Below are 17,002 nucleotides of genomic sequence, written 5' to 3' on the forward strand. Positions count from 1 at the left end.
TGTATTGATGAAAAATGTTTAATTAAAAAATAAGGAAGAGTTTTGAATTTGAATGTAATATTATTTTATTGAGAAATATGTAATTAAAATAATGTCAAATTACTGTTTAAATATATATTTTTTCAAGCCCTTGTTCGAGCCCTATTCTTTTAAAAAAAATTCATTTTCTAACAGTGTTTTGACATCATTTCCACCACACATTCTTCAATAAAATAATATTACACGCAAATTCAAAACTTTTTCTTATTTTTTAACCACACATTTCTCATCAATACACTATTCAAAAATTCATTCTTTCCAAAAAAATGGGGCTCAAACAAGGGCTAAATAATGTGAACCATAAGAGATCATAATATTATTTTATTGAAAAATATATAATTAAAAAATAAAAAATATATATTAAAATTAAAATTAAAATGGAGTCAAACAAGACGTGACTTGATCGTGAAACTCCCTGATCAGCATTCCCTAAATGCATGGCAAAGGTCAGAAACTGCGCTCTTGACTTGCCCAATTTTATTGATCAGTCATTTAACGTCTGTCACCGCTTGTCAGCGCAGCCCCAATTTCTCTTCATCACATCCTAATCGACCCAGTGGTCGAAAACCTCTGTCGAAACTTCATAATTTGTTCTCGATTCAACTCGCTCCTCCTGACTCGGCCATGTGGAGAAACTCGCTGAGTTTTTCATCCAAACTCGGCCACTCCAACTCGAGTTATTCTTTCTCCTTCTTGCTCCACACTTCCCCGAAACCTTCCTACCATGGCCTTCTAGGTTGATCTAGTTCCACAAGCCCACAGTCCACGTCGACCGTCGATACGGTGAAGTGGTCCGATGCCGGTCCTTCGATCGTAAATTTTGGGGCTCATGCCGCGTCAACCAGGGCTGCTGACCTATCGTCGTTAGCGGCTTCATCAGTGTTGAAGGCTAAGGATCTGGCAGACTTGGCCAAGCATTATGGTCGCTGTTATTGGGAGCTTTCCAAAGCTCGTCTCAGGTCCGTTAAAACTGATTTAGTTCACACATTATTTATTTATTATTTTTGAAAAATTTCAATTTTGAGGTGTTGGAATTTCGTGACATCAAGCATAATGTTTTATTAGAGATTTTGGTTGGTTTATGTTTTGCGCGGGTTAGTCGCTAACGATTAAAAAGGGATCACACGATTGTGTAAGGGACAAACCTCTTAAGTCAAAGTCCCAAAAAGAGGTGTTTTTATTGGCGATGACTTTACAATTGGAAAATAAAAACAGGATACCTCCAAGGGGCGCAAGGACACGAGTTACTGTAAAAGAAGTGTTTAAATCTAAACTAAGAAATTTAAAATTACATATTCTCTGTTTGAGAGTATTTGATTCGAGGGCTTTGCTCTATGTCTTTTCTTCTTTTTATGCTCCCTAGATGATCTCTTCGTGATCAACCGCTTAAAAACTGCTTGATCGCTCTATAACTGTCCACTTTCCTCGTAGTGGCCAACTTGTCGTGGAACTGCCTTCTCTAACTACTGCCATTACTTTTGTTGTTCAACCGTCTTCAATTGAATTTCTTGAATCGTGGAACGTAATAGGACTATCCAATAACTACTTCATTAACTGCACTTTTGAGTAACCATAACATCTTATGTTTGCTAAGATGCTGGGCGACTCGAATGTTTGGACGAGAGCAGGGTCACAGCTCCGGGCGATTGCATGGCAATTCATTCGACTTGCAATCTTGGGCGATGGTATTACCGCGTTCATGGGCTTCCGCCTTTATCCTGCATTGCCTGATTGGTTCGTTCTTTGGGCTATTTGATTTTTGGGGATCTTCCAATTGGGCTTCATTCCTTGGGTTATCCGACTTGGGCTGAACTTTTTGTGTGTCAACAGTTTAAAGCATATTTCAAGCGCATATCATGTCAGTCAAATTGCTCAATTTTTTGGTGGCTAATGGATTTGGAAATTTTGTTTTTGCTGATTGGAACGTGATTTTGATTTCTTTGGGGTGTGTATTTAAGACCTTTGGCAGAATGTTTATATTTCAAAGAGCAAACAATAAATAAAATGCCTACTGACCGTGGCAACCCTTTGGTTTGAATATATTTCTGTTTGAAACGGCTTTTGTCAGTTAAATTGATCAAAGCTATGTTTTTTTATGAAGAATTTACAACTTCTGTACAATATGTCCTCTACAATGCCTAGACTTATATCCATTCTCATTCACTCCATTATAACTTATTATGCGCTTTCTGCCCTTCCACTCCCCTCAAAGATTAGAAACCAGGATATCCTTATCAGCTACTGCTGTATGGAGAACGTGTATCACTTATGGACTAATCCTCAGTATGAAACAAAGTGTTAAATTGCTCAAATAATCTCCACCTATCGTGACTTACAAGTAATTATGCTTGATTGTTTTGAAATATGTTTGTAGACTTTTGAGGTAAATTTTTTCTTTTTCAAACACCTGTATGTAAAGAAAAGGAGAAAAAGATTCTTCTCAAATAGGTTCTTAGTTCAAGAACCTAAATTTTGATTGAAACAGTGATTATTTCAAGAAAAATCTAATCCTTTTTTAATTTCATCTTCAAACATTTTTGAAGTTTTGTTGGTCATTAGTACATGTAATTGTACTAAGTTGAGAAAGTTCATCAGCAATACTTTGTGTTTGTTAATATTGAAATTGGGGTTTTTCATCGATAATCTCAAATAGTATTATCGTGTGGATGGAGTCTTTTCAAACATAAGATGTATTTGGGTAAAATGAATTGATCACAATCACACAATATCACGTGCTGTGATACTAAGAGATGGGGTAAAGTGACTTCCAATGGTCTGTACATGTTCGCCAAAAACTTGGCATCTTGATATAATAACAGTGTATACTTACTGTAGTTCCAGAGTACATTTTCTACCTCGTAATCATACATTTGAACTCCAGTGAAAAAGTGTGGCCCGTCAATATGTATTAAATCCTGGTCTATGTCGCCAGATATTTGTACCAGACATACTGAATTTTATAATTGCTTCTTTGTGAGTTATTTCAGAATCTCTTTGAAAAACTGGCTTATACTGTCTACTTTGGCACTGACTCGAGAGATTCGATCAGTATATTTATGTTTTCTGTTATGAGTATTTTTATTCAGTAATTGAGTTAGATCTGCATCTCTTTAAAAACTCGCTTGTACTGTCTACTCTGGCACTGACTCAGGAGATTCAATCAGTATATTCATGTTTTCTGTTATGAGTATTTTTATACAGTAATTGAGTTAGATCTATATCTCGAATATTTGTCCTCTCATCTATCCTTTTACATTGTCTTTAGCATGCTGGTTGTTGCTACTTCTGGCACTGGATATATCCTAGGTAGCAGCAGTTCTGTTGATTATCTTGGCCTTTGCTGTACCTGTGTGGCACTATGATGGTTGCAGCTGCTGCCAACTCCTTAAATCAGGTTCATTGTTCTTTTCATTTAATAAGTTTTTGGGAAATTAGAAAGTGAGTCTTGCTTTCAAAAGATAAAGATATATATAGAGAGAGAGAGAATGGAAGAAGAAAAAAGAAAAGAAGTTTTGCTTCTCTCATCCATGACCTTAAATATGGAAGAAATGGAAACTAATCCTCACCGAAAGTTAAACTTAGGTAGTGAATAAATATAGTGGGATGCTCATAGTTTTATCCTCTGCCGTATTAATTAAGATTTGTTTGGTAAAAAAGAGTAGTGCTCCTATGTGGCATCAAAGTTGGTCACGATAAATCTATAATAATTTTTAAAAGAAAAAGCGTTCTGTTTATGCAATTGGTTGATTTCTATTAGTTGTTCAGCAATATACGATCACTTTGAGTACTATTCTTTTGATTTTCTGTTTACTCTCTCAAAGTTTTTCAGTTTATAATGTCTGGTATAATTATAAACACTGCATTATATATGTTTATTCCATTTATTTGCCAAATATTGTTCTTTAAGGTATTTGAGGTAAATAATGATGCCAAGATGAAACGAACCAGGCATAGACCACTGCCATCAGGACGTCTTATGTTACCTCATGCAATCACCTGGGCATTGTCTGTAGGTGTAGCTGGCACTGCTTTGTTGGCCTGCAAGGTTACACGTCTCAAAAACTTGTTTGATAGCTGATATTTGAATATGATATTATCATTTTTTATCCTTGGGCAAGGGACTGATGTTGCAATCTCTATGCCAAGGTGGCAGGCTAACATGCTGGCAGCTGGCCTTGCAGCTTCGAATCTTTTCCTTTATGCATTTGTCTACACTCCACTAAAGCAGATACATCCAGTAAATACTTGAGTTGGGGCTATTGTTGGTGCTATTCCACCTCTTCTTGGGTAATTTCTGTTAGCCATTTTTAAAACACATTTCCTTTTTTTTTTACACGTTGAATGTCTCCTATTAAGAGTCTTCCCCAATGAAAATCCTGGAGATATGCTTGATTTGAAAATTTTCGGTTTTATTTGCAATTGATGGTATTTTTTCTTTTGCCTGGGATCCTTTTCTTTTGAGTACATATAAACCGGAACTTCAATTTTCAGTTTGATGGCTGACATATTGGTAACCTTCAATTTCAGTTTGAGTATTTTGTATCCTTAATTAAAGATGCATTGTTGACGTTCTCTTTTAACCCATTACAGTGCTTAGTTAAGCACTAGGGTGACATAACACACTACAGTAGTCATGGGACATAATGATTGGTTATAAAACTGATTACACCACCTATTGTAGCGTGCCATGTCACATGGTGCTTAAGATAAGTCAAGCATCGGTGCTTAAGAGATCAATTCCGTACACACACACACACATATATATATGTATACACACACGTTAATTTAGATGTTCCATTTCCTACGTACTTATTCTCCATGATCTTTTCTCCCCCTCAGTCCTCTCCTAGGAAGTGGTGCATCCTTCCAATCAATCAAAATAATATTGCCATGTTAGAATAAAGTATTTAAGTTGCAAAAGGACATTAAAACATTGCAAAAAAGTAGAAGTTAGACCTTAAGCATACCAGTCAGTTACACTGAAACTTATACAGTGGGTGAGGGAAGGAATTCAGCCGCGGCGGTGGCGGTGGATGGTGAGAAGGTGGAAATGAAGTTGAGAGAGAGAGTAAGAGTTTGAGTAGTATCCCAAACTGAAATTGAATTGATTAGTTTTGCTAGCAAAACTTAGCAAGATAAAAAATAAATACATCTAATATTGTGTTATGCAATCAAAGCCCATCTACGATATCTGTGTGATATCTTTCTTTCATCATCACTGTTTTTCCTTACAAACTCATTTTTTAAATTTTCAGTAATCTATGCTTGCAGTCAGTTCCATCAAAAAAGTTCGCAACGCTTTTCTTAGCCCATAGTCACGCCTCATAAGTAACAAATCCAAATGTGCCAGGGTACCCAAGTACAACCTGAAGATCTTACTCTTTTGCATCCTTCCATCTACCCAAAATTTCTTGTCCTTTCAGCCATAAAATTGATTAAATCGTAATATTATCCTTCCACCTCCCATACCATCTTCTACCCCAATATTTATTGGTGTACGTTTTCTGTCCAAGTTCAGCATTGATTGGTCTAAATGCTCCATGGAAAAGGAGCTCAGATAGGAACCTATTGTTTACGAACTCGTCCCCTTTTATGTACTTATCAGTGACATTCATAGTTGTTTTTTATTTTTCTCCCAGCCTCGTCTGCTAATAAAACTTAGCTACATGAACTCTGATCCATCTCCTATGTGACTTGTATTGACAAGTAATATGGGATATATTACATCCATATTAAGGTACTAAAATGATAAATAGTTGATTTAAACCATGATTAGTTGAGTCTTTTCTTTATTCATCGTAGTGTTCTGCACTAGCCTGCTATAATAGTATAATTGCAGTCTTTAGAAACTACTTTAACCGAAAAACATATTTTTCTATTTCAATTATGCATAAAATCCCATTTTGCGCCACCAATATATGTCGACTTCAATCAGCCTGACAGTAATTTCTTTCTCATTCACAAGGTTGGCTGCAGCTTCAGGCCAGACTTCACTTAATGGAATGATTCTCCCTGCTGCTCTGTACTTTTGGCAATTACCTCATTTTATGGCCCTTGCATACTTATGCCGCAAAGATTATGCAGATGGAGGGTATGAGGTCAAACTATATTTTATTTTCAGTATATAAGAGTTTATTATATGACAATGCCCGACTTAAAAGATGTGCTTCGACTCATTTAGCATGGGAAAGTTACTAGATCAGCTGCCTTAGTTTAATGTTTGTATTAAACGAGCCATTGTCATTTTTGAATTGTTTCTAAAGAACCTTTTGCTCCATCCTTTTTGACTAGCTCGTGAAGTGACATTCTGGAAAAGCTTAGAGCTTCCATGGCAAGTAGCAACCGAATTCCTTAAACCTTAACCAGCGGAAATGAAAAATTCACGTTACTGTATTTGAATGGTTAAGGAAGTTGGTATTGTTATACATTTAACTATCAGCTTTGTCATCTTAAGAGTCGAGCATTTACTTTTCTGCAGATGGACTTTATGTCAATTTTGTAAAATGCTATCCATCAGGTCTATGCTTCTCTAATTTTTGCATCTTCTTTCCTTTTAGGTTCAGAATGTTTTCTCTTGCAGATGCTTCTGGTCAGAGAACAGCCTCAGTTGCTTTGAGGAACTGCCTATATCTACTTCCCTTGGGTTACCTTGCGTATGATTGTAAGTTAATTTTAAAATTTTTATTTGTTTCTTTTTGTTTTTGTTTAGTTGGCTTTTTTTGTTCTTTCCTTTGATTAGTAGTATGCTAAGTTTATTATGAGTATATAATTAAATCTGCCTCCTTAAATCTCAATGATTGGATAATTGCTTCGTCTTTTTTCCTGAGAAAAATAATTAGTGCCTGTGTCATCGCAGTTCGGCAAGGATGATCTCATTTCTTTTTCGACAAGACAGCATCTATACTTCTTCTAATTTGTTCGCTCATCTTGATTATAATCATAGTTATTTCCTCTCTGCTTTTTATAAATGCAAAATCTTGAGAGAGTCATCCCATTTGATCATGGTATGTCAGTTCACTGCCTTTTTTGGGGGTATTTAATGAGATTGATGGTTGGTTTGACTGGAAGTGTTTATTTGTGGAGCTTGCTTTTTTATCTATTCTTTTTTGTCTGTTTATTCCATAGATGTTCTTATTCTTCAAGATCATCTTTCAAAGAGGGAATGATATAGCATTTGGATTACCAATCATGTCAGAGTCAGTGTTGCTTAGCACAAGTCAAGAGTGTGCGCTTTGCATAAGATAAATTTTACTGCATAATTATTAGGTCACAGATTAATAATTTTTTAAGTCGCACATTATTTTTTGCCACAATTTATCTTTTTATTGGTCACATATTGTATATTGGTCACATGTTAACCTATTTAATTGTCACAATTGACCAAATAATTTGTGACCACTATTAACACTTGTGACCACCACTTTAGCACCGCCTCCAACACCACCACCACCATGGCCGCAAGAACCACCGACATCACCCAATCCAGCTCAACTATCGACCAAGTTTCAACTGCACACCGCTCCTTACAGCACCACACTACCACCGAAAAATCCCCAAACTCAATGTCATTGTTGCCATTGCCACAACACTGCACCACCACCAAAAAATCCCCAAACTCGATGTCGTCGCGTTGCGACCACCACCACCACTGCCTGTTTCAACATTCACCAACACAACCAACTTAAATTAACTCTTTCCTTCTCATCTACCAAAAAACAACCAGCACCACTAACATCACCACCGCCTCAAAGCATGGCAAACACCACCACCACAACTATACACAACCAACAAAACCTCAACCAAAAATTTTAAGTACCAGATTTTTCCCAAAATTTTCGGTTGAGTGGCCACAATCGCAATCAGATCTTGACTAAAATTTTCCCAAAATTTTAGCAGCCGCTGCACAGTGCCGTTCACACCGTAGGCAGCTACGATGCGTCATCGGAGCAGGGACATTTACAGCTACTTCCGACGAAAGTTTTCCGGTAGTCTAGATATTGAAAAGAGATAGAAAAATGTGAAAGAGAGAGGAATATGGATTAGGTGGGAATATGGGCATTTTCTTCAGGCAATAGAGAGGGAGAGAGTGAAACTAGTGAGCAATGTAGAGAGACAGAGAGAATATTGGGAAATTATTAGGGTTTGTGTGTACGATGGAGTATATATATTTAATAAAAAATATTAATTAAAATAAAACATCTGATTTTTGAAAGGTTAAACTATCCATCTTTCTTTAGAATTGTGAATTTTTAAAGTAGGGAATTGTGTAATTTCCACAAATATTAATCCTAGCTTTGGGGCTGACTTGTATACTTATTACTTTATAAAAACCTTGACATGATTACATGGACCAGGAAAACATTTGATGGAGTAAGATTTTTTATTTTTGTTTTTACATAGGATTGTGGTTTAGTATTGAAAAGCAGCCATAATAAGTTTATGTAATTATGGAGTTTTTGATGCTTCAATTTTTATTTTTGCCGCTTTGTTTAACGAGTAATATTTGTTACCCCTCTTACGAAGAGGTTCTAGATCATCACCAACGTGGTAGCTAGCTAAGCAAATCAACTAGGTCCGCAATCCACATCACCTCCTACTTGGTCGAGATGAGGCCATACACGGTAATCGAGGTGATGCATCATTTAGTCAAGGTGCCATGTCAAGGACAACCCTCCATGGTTGAGCAGAAATGTCGTGTGGTGTAGGGAAGAAGAGTGAGGTTCCTAGCCTCCACATGTGTAAAAGACATTCCAGTTTATACCCTTGTTTGAGCCCAATTCTTGCAAAAAAAAAAAAAAAAAAAAAAAAAAAAAAAAAAAAAAAATTTTTTAAAAAAATATTTTTAAAAAAAATAAAAAAAAAAAAAAAAAAAAAAAAAAAAAAAAAAAAAAAAAAATCATTTTTGAACAGTATATTGATGATAAATGTATAATTAAAAAATAAAAATAAAAGTTTTTAATTTACGTGTAATATTATTTTAATGAAAAATGAGTGGTTAAAATAGGTCAAATCACTCTTGAAAAATGTATTTTAATGAAAATAACGGGGCTCAAACAAGAGTTATATCTTCTCAAGAGATCTTTCGTACAAGATTTGTTCATGAGTAATTGATGTGACAATTCACCGCAACAACACTTCAAGGTCAGATCTAGATTTTAGTGTGACAACTTTTCAGAGACGTAAAAATGCCCATAAATGCGACCAGCCTAAAGATGGAACAATTGACAGGAGCTCTAGTTGTAATAATGTACAAACTACAACTCTCATATGCTTATTTAGGGGTATTTTATAGTCATGTTTACGTAAAAATATATTTTAGAATAGTAAATTGATGTGAAATATGTGGTTAAAAAATAAGAATTTTTTTTATTTACGTGCAATATTATTTTAATAAAGAATGCGTTGTTGAAAAGAAGAGATAGAAAAATACATTTTAAAAAAATGGCTACCAAACGGGCCTTAGATGGATTTTTCTAAGGAAAAAATTCACAAACCATGTTTTAAGTATGCACACTTCAAGATTAAGGTGGTTAAGTTTAATTATGCAAAAATCAGGTTTTTATCTAATTAATTAAAAATATTTAATAATTAAATATAATAAAAGTCACAATTACACAATTAATGGTCACAGATCTCCAATTATAGGTCACATATTTATTTACTGATCACATATCATCAAATTAATTGGTCACAAATATTTTCGTGGTCACAGATTTTTTCGTGGTCACAAATCAAAAAAATTTGTTGGTCACAGATTATTTTGAGGCCGCAAATCAAAATTTTTATAGGTCACAGTTCTCATCATTGGTCGCAGATGAAAAATTATAGGTCATAGATTATATATTAGTCACATATTTTCGAATTTGTTAGCCACAATTATCAAATTTTAAGGTCACATTGGTCACATGTCAAACGGTGGATCACATACCACCACCACATCCTCCGTCACCATCACCCTCACCCTTACCTTGTCACTATCCTCGCCGCCACCAAACCACGACGACATCACCACCAACAAAATCATCACCACCAGATCTAGTCAACTCTACCAGTTCTCCAGCCACCAAACACCACCTCCACCGCTACCAAAAACCACCCGATCGCCACCACCAAACACAATAATAATACCCAAAGCACAATCTCACCACCATTTCCACCCAAATCGCCACTGCCAACAACCATCGTCAATAACACCACCACCACACATAGCCACCATTAGGGGCACCACCTCTGCAAAACACAAAACGGAAAAAATTTTAATGACTTGTTGCCTAACCACACCATCTGCAACCAACACCGCCCGCAAGATCACCACCTTGCCCCCACTTGCATAATCATACCATCTGCGACTACTAATCATGACCAACAATCCACACACACCACCAAAACCACTGCCTATCTAACAACCCCTAACACGATAGTCGAATCCATCCCTATGCCACTACTGCCACAAACAAAAACCATACGACAAACAAAAATAAGTAGTCGCCGGAGTGAGTGAGTGAGATCTAAATCTACCAATGATGAGATCGAAAAACTCGACTGGAGATCGAAGAGAGGTGCTACAGAGCCATTGATTGAGGTTGCTTCAGAGGAGTAGAGGGAGAGAAAAAAAAACATAATCGCCGCATGTAAGGCCCGTAAGGTTGACTCAATGCGTCGCCACCGCCGTCGCCGTGTTTTGTGATGAAAAAAGTGAGAGAACAAGGAGAGATAGAGAAGACGGTAGAGAGAGAAATATGAGGAAAAATATTAGGGATTGTAAATTGAATTGGGTAAAATTAATATTTAAATTATTAAATCAATACCTGAATTTTGCATAATGAAACTTCAATCATGATTTTTGAATTGTGATGTTTAAACCCCTGCTATTGTGTAATTTCCTCTTTTTCTAAACGGACAGGCTCTAATCTGCTTATTTAGATGGGAGCAGATCTCTATTTAGATAGCTAAGTCTGACATTTGATGGTTTCAGAAATTTTGATTTTGGTTACGTAAGAAGCATTCAACCGGTCGATCCTTTGTAGCTTCATTCGTTCTGCAGGAATGAAATTAGAACCAGTTGACTCAGTAAGTATTTTCCTTCACCCCTGTAGGCAAATTTAAGTTGTAAGCATACTTTTTGTATTGGAAGTAGTGTATTTATATTGGAAACTCTTGCTTCATCCCATTTAGCCCATTTTGACAACTTTTAAAAATTTAAATTGTTTATTATAGTATCATTTTTCATCGCACATTTATACAATAAAATATTCTACACATAAGTCAATAAAGTTCTCTTACTTTTTAACCATACACTATCTAAAAATATTATTCAAAACTCTTTAAATTTTCACATAATGGACGTCAAACAAGGCCTTAAATAGCTTTGTTAACAAGAACGGACAAAGTTCAAATGCAGGAGGAGGATGGTACCTTATGTGGTCATACTTAAGGGGGTGTATTCGATTGAAACTTTTAAAGACTTTGGGAGATTTAAAAAGTTTCGGTGTATTCAATTAAGACTTTTAAAGACTCTCTAAAAGTCTGGGTGTATTCAATAGAAAGTCTCTATAAGTTTCGAGGTATTCAATTAAAACTTTTTAGGAGTCTCTACAAGTTTCTGGGTATTCAATTGAGAAAGACTTTCAAAGAATTTATAATTTATTAGACTTTTAGAGACTTTTTGGTAGAAAACATACATAGAATTCTCACAAGAAAATCTCTCATCCATCGAGAGATTTCTCGTAGAAGCCGGCCTATTCTTTTTGCTTATAGGGTTTTCTCCTCCATCTCTTTCAATCAGGTAATAATCGAGCTTTGTACATCTCTATCTCTCCCTCTATGAGTTTTTTGTTTGATTTATGGATAAACCAATCTCCAAAATTGCAAAGTTGAAGAAGATGATTTTGGAGAGTTTTTAATTTTTGAACCAATTCAATATACCCATAGAAAAACATGAATTCTTTCCGAATTTTCAGTGGTTGGCCTGAAATGTAACACCCTCCGCCCTTAATACCCTAACCAGAATTTGGACTCGTATTTCTCCCATGCCTACCTAGGTTATTCCACGAATTCTATTCTAATCCCTTGAAACCACCCATTCACACTGGTGTTGATAAAAATAGTGCATTAGTTCAGCCGTACCCACCTAGGGTTGATCCCCCATTTTTTGAGAGTCAAAAACAAGAAAGAGAGAATCCTAATGCATAGATAGGGATGGTAATTTGAACTGTTACAATCGAAAATCGCGATTAATCGAATCAAATGGGGTGGAAAAAAATCGAATCGATGGTGCAATGGGATAGACATGGTATTTGATTTTAATGAACCGGTTCGTGGTGGTGCGGGTATGATATTTATTCCGTCGAACCGAAATTGAACCGATTACCCGCTTAAAAAAATCATTTTTTTATTAGGAATGACAAGATTTAGTAAAAAGGAAGTTGACGAAGTACATTTTTTTTTATTTAAATCTTAGTTAAAAGCATTATGGATTAGGTAATATCGTTATATTCTCTACTTACATTTTTTATTTACTATATAGGAATCAATTTTGAATGCAGATCTATGCTAGTAAGAGTTGTGGGGAAGAATGAAGATTGAATATGAGTTAAGGTTGAAGTTTTTAAATTATTGAGCATGAATCAAGTAACTAAAATGCACAAGAATCAAGAATGAAGGAAAAGTTTAATATTGTTATATTCGTAGTATTTTTCGTTAAATTTGTATTTTGCCATTAGAATTTGGGATAATATTTGCATTTTTGTTTGGAATATTGTGTTTTGTTTTCATTGACTCTCTTTTCATAAATTGTTTTATATCAATTTGATGGATGTATCTATAAAAAATAATTTATTTTCGTGGTTATTAACCGAACCGAACCGAGCCAATTTACGTGTTTATGGTATGACAAAAAATTTGATGGGTCGGTGATGATTTTGGTTGAACCGAACCGAAACCGAACCATTGCCATCCCTATGCATGGAGGGCTTCTCTAGCAGCGGACATGTGGAATGATGTTGGAAATGTTTGATATATATATTTTGATCATTACTAAAATACTATTTTTTTAATATTTTTAATATTTGTTAATCTACTTGGTATAAGATGAAAAAGTATTTTATGTTTGGCGAAAACCCTTTTTTTTTTTTTTGGAAAAAATTGACATGAAAAATACGATTTATTACTTTTTCAATTATATGAGTAGTGGACGATTTGAATATATAAGAAGTTGTTAAACATATTACATTATATATGTTTAATATTTTCTTTTAAAAAAAATAAAGTCTTCAAAAGTCTTTAAAAGTCTCCACGAATCCGAGGGAAAACTTTTACTAATTTCTACTAAATCCATAGAAATTACTTAAAATTTCATAAGGTCTACAAAAGTCACCCACTTTAAAAAGTCTCCAAAAGTCTTTAAAAGTCCCAATTTAATACACCCCCCTTAATCACTACTACATGGAAAATTCTTGTGTTGTGATTCTTCATCTTATACTTAGGATCCGTTTGATTGCAAAGATGGAATTTGAGTGGAAAGAAAACGAATTTCAGGGAATTAGATTGCCTTGAAATTGTTTTATTGTGAATTGTCAATTATTGTATTTGATTGTTATAATTTTCCACCTGGAAAAAGTTGAAATAAAAGTATTTTTTCGTGTTCGTTTTGTTTTTCATAGAAATTGTCAATTTAAGAAAAATATTTTTTAAACAATTAGGAATAGAATTTGTTTCCATTGCAAAAAAAAAAAAAAGTTTGTCTAGAAAACCATTTCTCACCATACGAATTGGAATTCCCCAAAAACAAGGAAAATGGGCGCGTGATGGGAGGAAATGGAAAAGAAATTCCATGGGAAAAAAATTGCCATCAAACATGGCAAAAGTGAGAAAGTAGAATTCATTTTCCATTTTCCATGGAAATCATGGTGTATCAAACATGGCCTTACACTAAATGGACTGGACCTTCCCAGTTTACGGTATGGCCATTTCTGCTTCCCCCCTCCTTAGCCTCATCGTCTTTTCTGCTCATCTAGCCGCAACATCTCGGTGCTTCTTCTTCATGCACAGTCTCATTCCATTTGATAGAGGATAATAAGCCGTGTGAAGCCGTGTGAAAGGGGAATGGTGGAGAGAGAAATTGCTGATTTTGGATTATGAGACGTGATCAACTTACAATCAACTGGGAAGCGGTCAAATAATAAGTTAAAAATGACTCAACTTGCTCAAGATTTGGTCATTGTCAAAAAATGGTCTGCATGCAGTTTGAGACTTGAAATGGGTGTAGGCATTTGTAGGGATCAAACGAAATCACATCGAGGTTCTTACTTCTTTCGGGCTGGTATTTGCAAGAGAAATGAGTTGGGAGGGACGAGAATTATGGTCAGTTTTTTCTGTTTCTGGTCAAATTCTGGTGGAATGCTCAATCGACAAGAAGTGTGATTTTATCCATTCCCTCTACAGATGATAAGCCTAAGGTGATATGAGACTTGTGCTGTTGCTGGAAAATGAGGTTGTGCACGCTTGGCTGCGGCTGCGGTAGAGTGATGCTGTTGGAGCAGCCAGTAAGAGTTCAGGTTATACTGGATAGAGATTCTACTTGGAAAAGGTTGCTTTCATTTTATAAGAAGTTTAGGCATAACCAGAGATGATATTCCCAAGATTTTTGAGGGTTGGCTGTTATTGTGGAGGGATGGGAAGAGGGGATTCTGTGATGGGATTATGGAGTCTGATTTCCAGGTGGGCCTGTCATTAACTACCAATGTAATGGATGAAAATCTTTTCTTTCTTGTGGTGCTCATGTGGAACACAACACAAGTTGAGAAAGCAGATAATTAGCTGTTCCTCTCTTTAACTAAAAGCAAAAAAGATATGCAGTCTTATCCCGAGTGTCCACCATCTATGAATTCTGTTTCTCAGCACCCTGCTTTTCCCACATTACACCATACTCGTTTCTGAACATTGTCTATTTTATTCCTCTCTTCTTATGTTGCAGAGAAATGCTACATCAACTTACAACATATTGAATGAAGAAGGCAGAATCGTAACTTCTTGAAGCCAGGCAAGATCAATTGCTGAATGTAGCTATCTTTAAAAAGAGACTAACCGGTATTCTTTTAGTACGTCTCTTTCTCTCGAGCCCGCTTAAGAGTTGGGATATGCTACATTTACATGTTCGCGTCATGCTACTGGCTCAAAAACAATGCTTTTCTAATTTGTGCAGTATTTCAGTGTTACGGTAAAAATGGCAATGAAATTTTGGCGGAAATTTTGGCGGACCGATCCAATTTGTAAATTCGATCACAGCTGTTAGATGAGAAATTTGTTTAATAATATTCAATGGAATGCAATAATCTCACTTATTATTGAAGTCCACGTATGATATAAATAAATCATACATGGACTTGGAGGACTATTGTTACGTCTCTTCACACATGGCTCCATGTCACCAAGGTTCTCTAGTCCACTTGGCCGACCCACCGAGGCTCTCTAGTCAATTATTGGATTAGCTGACCCACTCGAGTATTGGAACCACCTCCAGCGAAATCTCCCACACAAGTGATGAGGCCCATTCATATCTCTTTTGTCGAAGCAGAGGCATTGAGGGCGAGGAAGCTCTACAAAATCCAAAGCCCGTTACAGCAAGTGACGACCCACCCGAAGAAGATCTTGAACTCATGAATGAAATCTTTTTGAAATGATTGATGGGGCATTTATAATAGTATAAATGTCAAGTCTTGTTAATAAAATGACTGCTCTATGTAAGCATTAAATGCACCACAAGATAGCAAGTCCAAATTGATGCTTAGGATTGGATGCTTCGACTAAAAAGATAAGGCCACGTGTACTTTCATCCAAGGGCCACCATTTCGTTTGTAATACTATAAATACCCCATCCATATAACATTTGAAGGCTAATGGTACTCAAGATACTAAAAACCACTCTATCTTCTCTTTTACGAATTTTACACTTATTTAGCAATGAGTTTACATCATTTCACTCTGATTGAGTTGTATGAGATTGATTATCATTACACAATCGTTTCACAAAATCTACTGTCAGAACCCGAACACATTGATCTCGAGTTGTTGAGCTTCTCCCACGTCCACATTTTCAGAGCATTAATGACTAGTAACTCGTCATTACGAGTTGGAACTAGCTCACGTGCGTGAGTGGGGCTGGCATATGTTGTCTGCAGAAAACGAGAACAACAATAAGTAATAGAGTTGTACTGTATTGAAATTGAAAATTGAGCTCATCGTAAATCTTCAGAAACTCGTCACTTTATAAACTCCGCGGAAGATGGTTGAGATCTGATACTATGTAGTCATTGGAAATAAAAATTAGATCACTGTATATCTGATTAAAACTATTCAAAATTTTATATTTGAAATTTCTGCTTTCTTCTACGTGGCAAAATGCCTATTTCTATGTGGGCTGAAAGCGTTCAAAAGATAAAATCAAATCAAATAAGGATCAATTATTGCCAATCTTACTAAGCCCCTGTTTGGCCCCCATTACAGGGAAAATTTAATGTATAAAATAATATTTTTTGAAAAATGAGTGGTTGAAAAAGAAAGAAAAATTTTCGATTTACGTGTAATATTATTTTATGGAAGATTGAAAATTTTTCTTTCTTTTTCAACCACTCATTTTTCAAAAAGAAAGAAAAATTTTCGATTTACGTGTAATATTATTTTATGGAAGATTGTGTGGTTGAAAATAGGAGAGAGAAAAATAGAATGTAATGTAATAAAAATCAAACAGGGGCTAATAATAGAGTGACACGTGACCATATAAGTTAAAGGTTTCGAAATATCCTTGACCATAAGTATCTTATATATCCGCTATGTTATGTAAATAAAAGAATAATGTTATTTATAATAAAGACTACTAATAATCATTCTACGTGACATTCACATTGCAATTTGTTATTTAATGCTTAAAGCAATAAAAAAATATTACATTAATGCAATAAATAAT

The 17,002-nt window shown here is 35.3% G+C and overlaps 1 pseudogene; it reads left to right on the top strand.

The window, feature by feature from the left end:
* Nucleotides 1–503: 503 nt before the first annotated feature.
* On the top strand, nt 504–8,857 carry LOC111383122 (annotated as a pseudogene).
* Nucleotides 8,858–17,002: the final 8,145 nt, after the last annotated feature.

Source organism: Olea europaea, chromosome 3, assembly GCF_002742605.1.
Source record: "Olea europaea var. sylvestris chromosome 3, O_europaea_v1, whole genome shotgun sequence".
In the NCBI taxonomy this organism is placed as follows: domain Eukaryota; kingdom Viridiplantae; phylum Streptophyta; class Magnoliopsida; order Lamiales; family Oleaceae; genus Olea; species Olea europaea.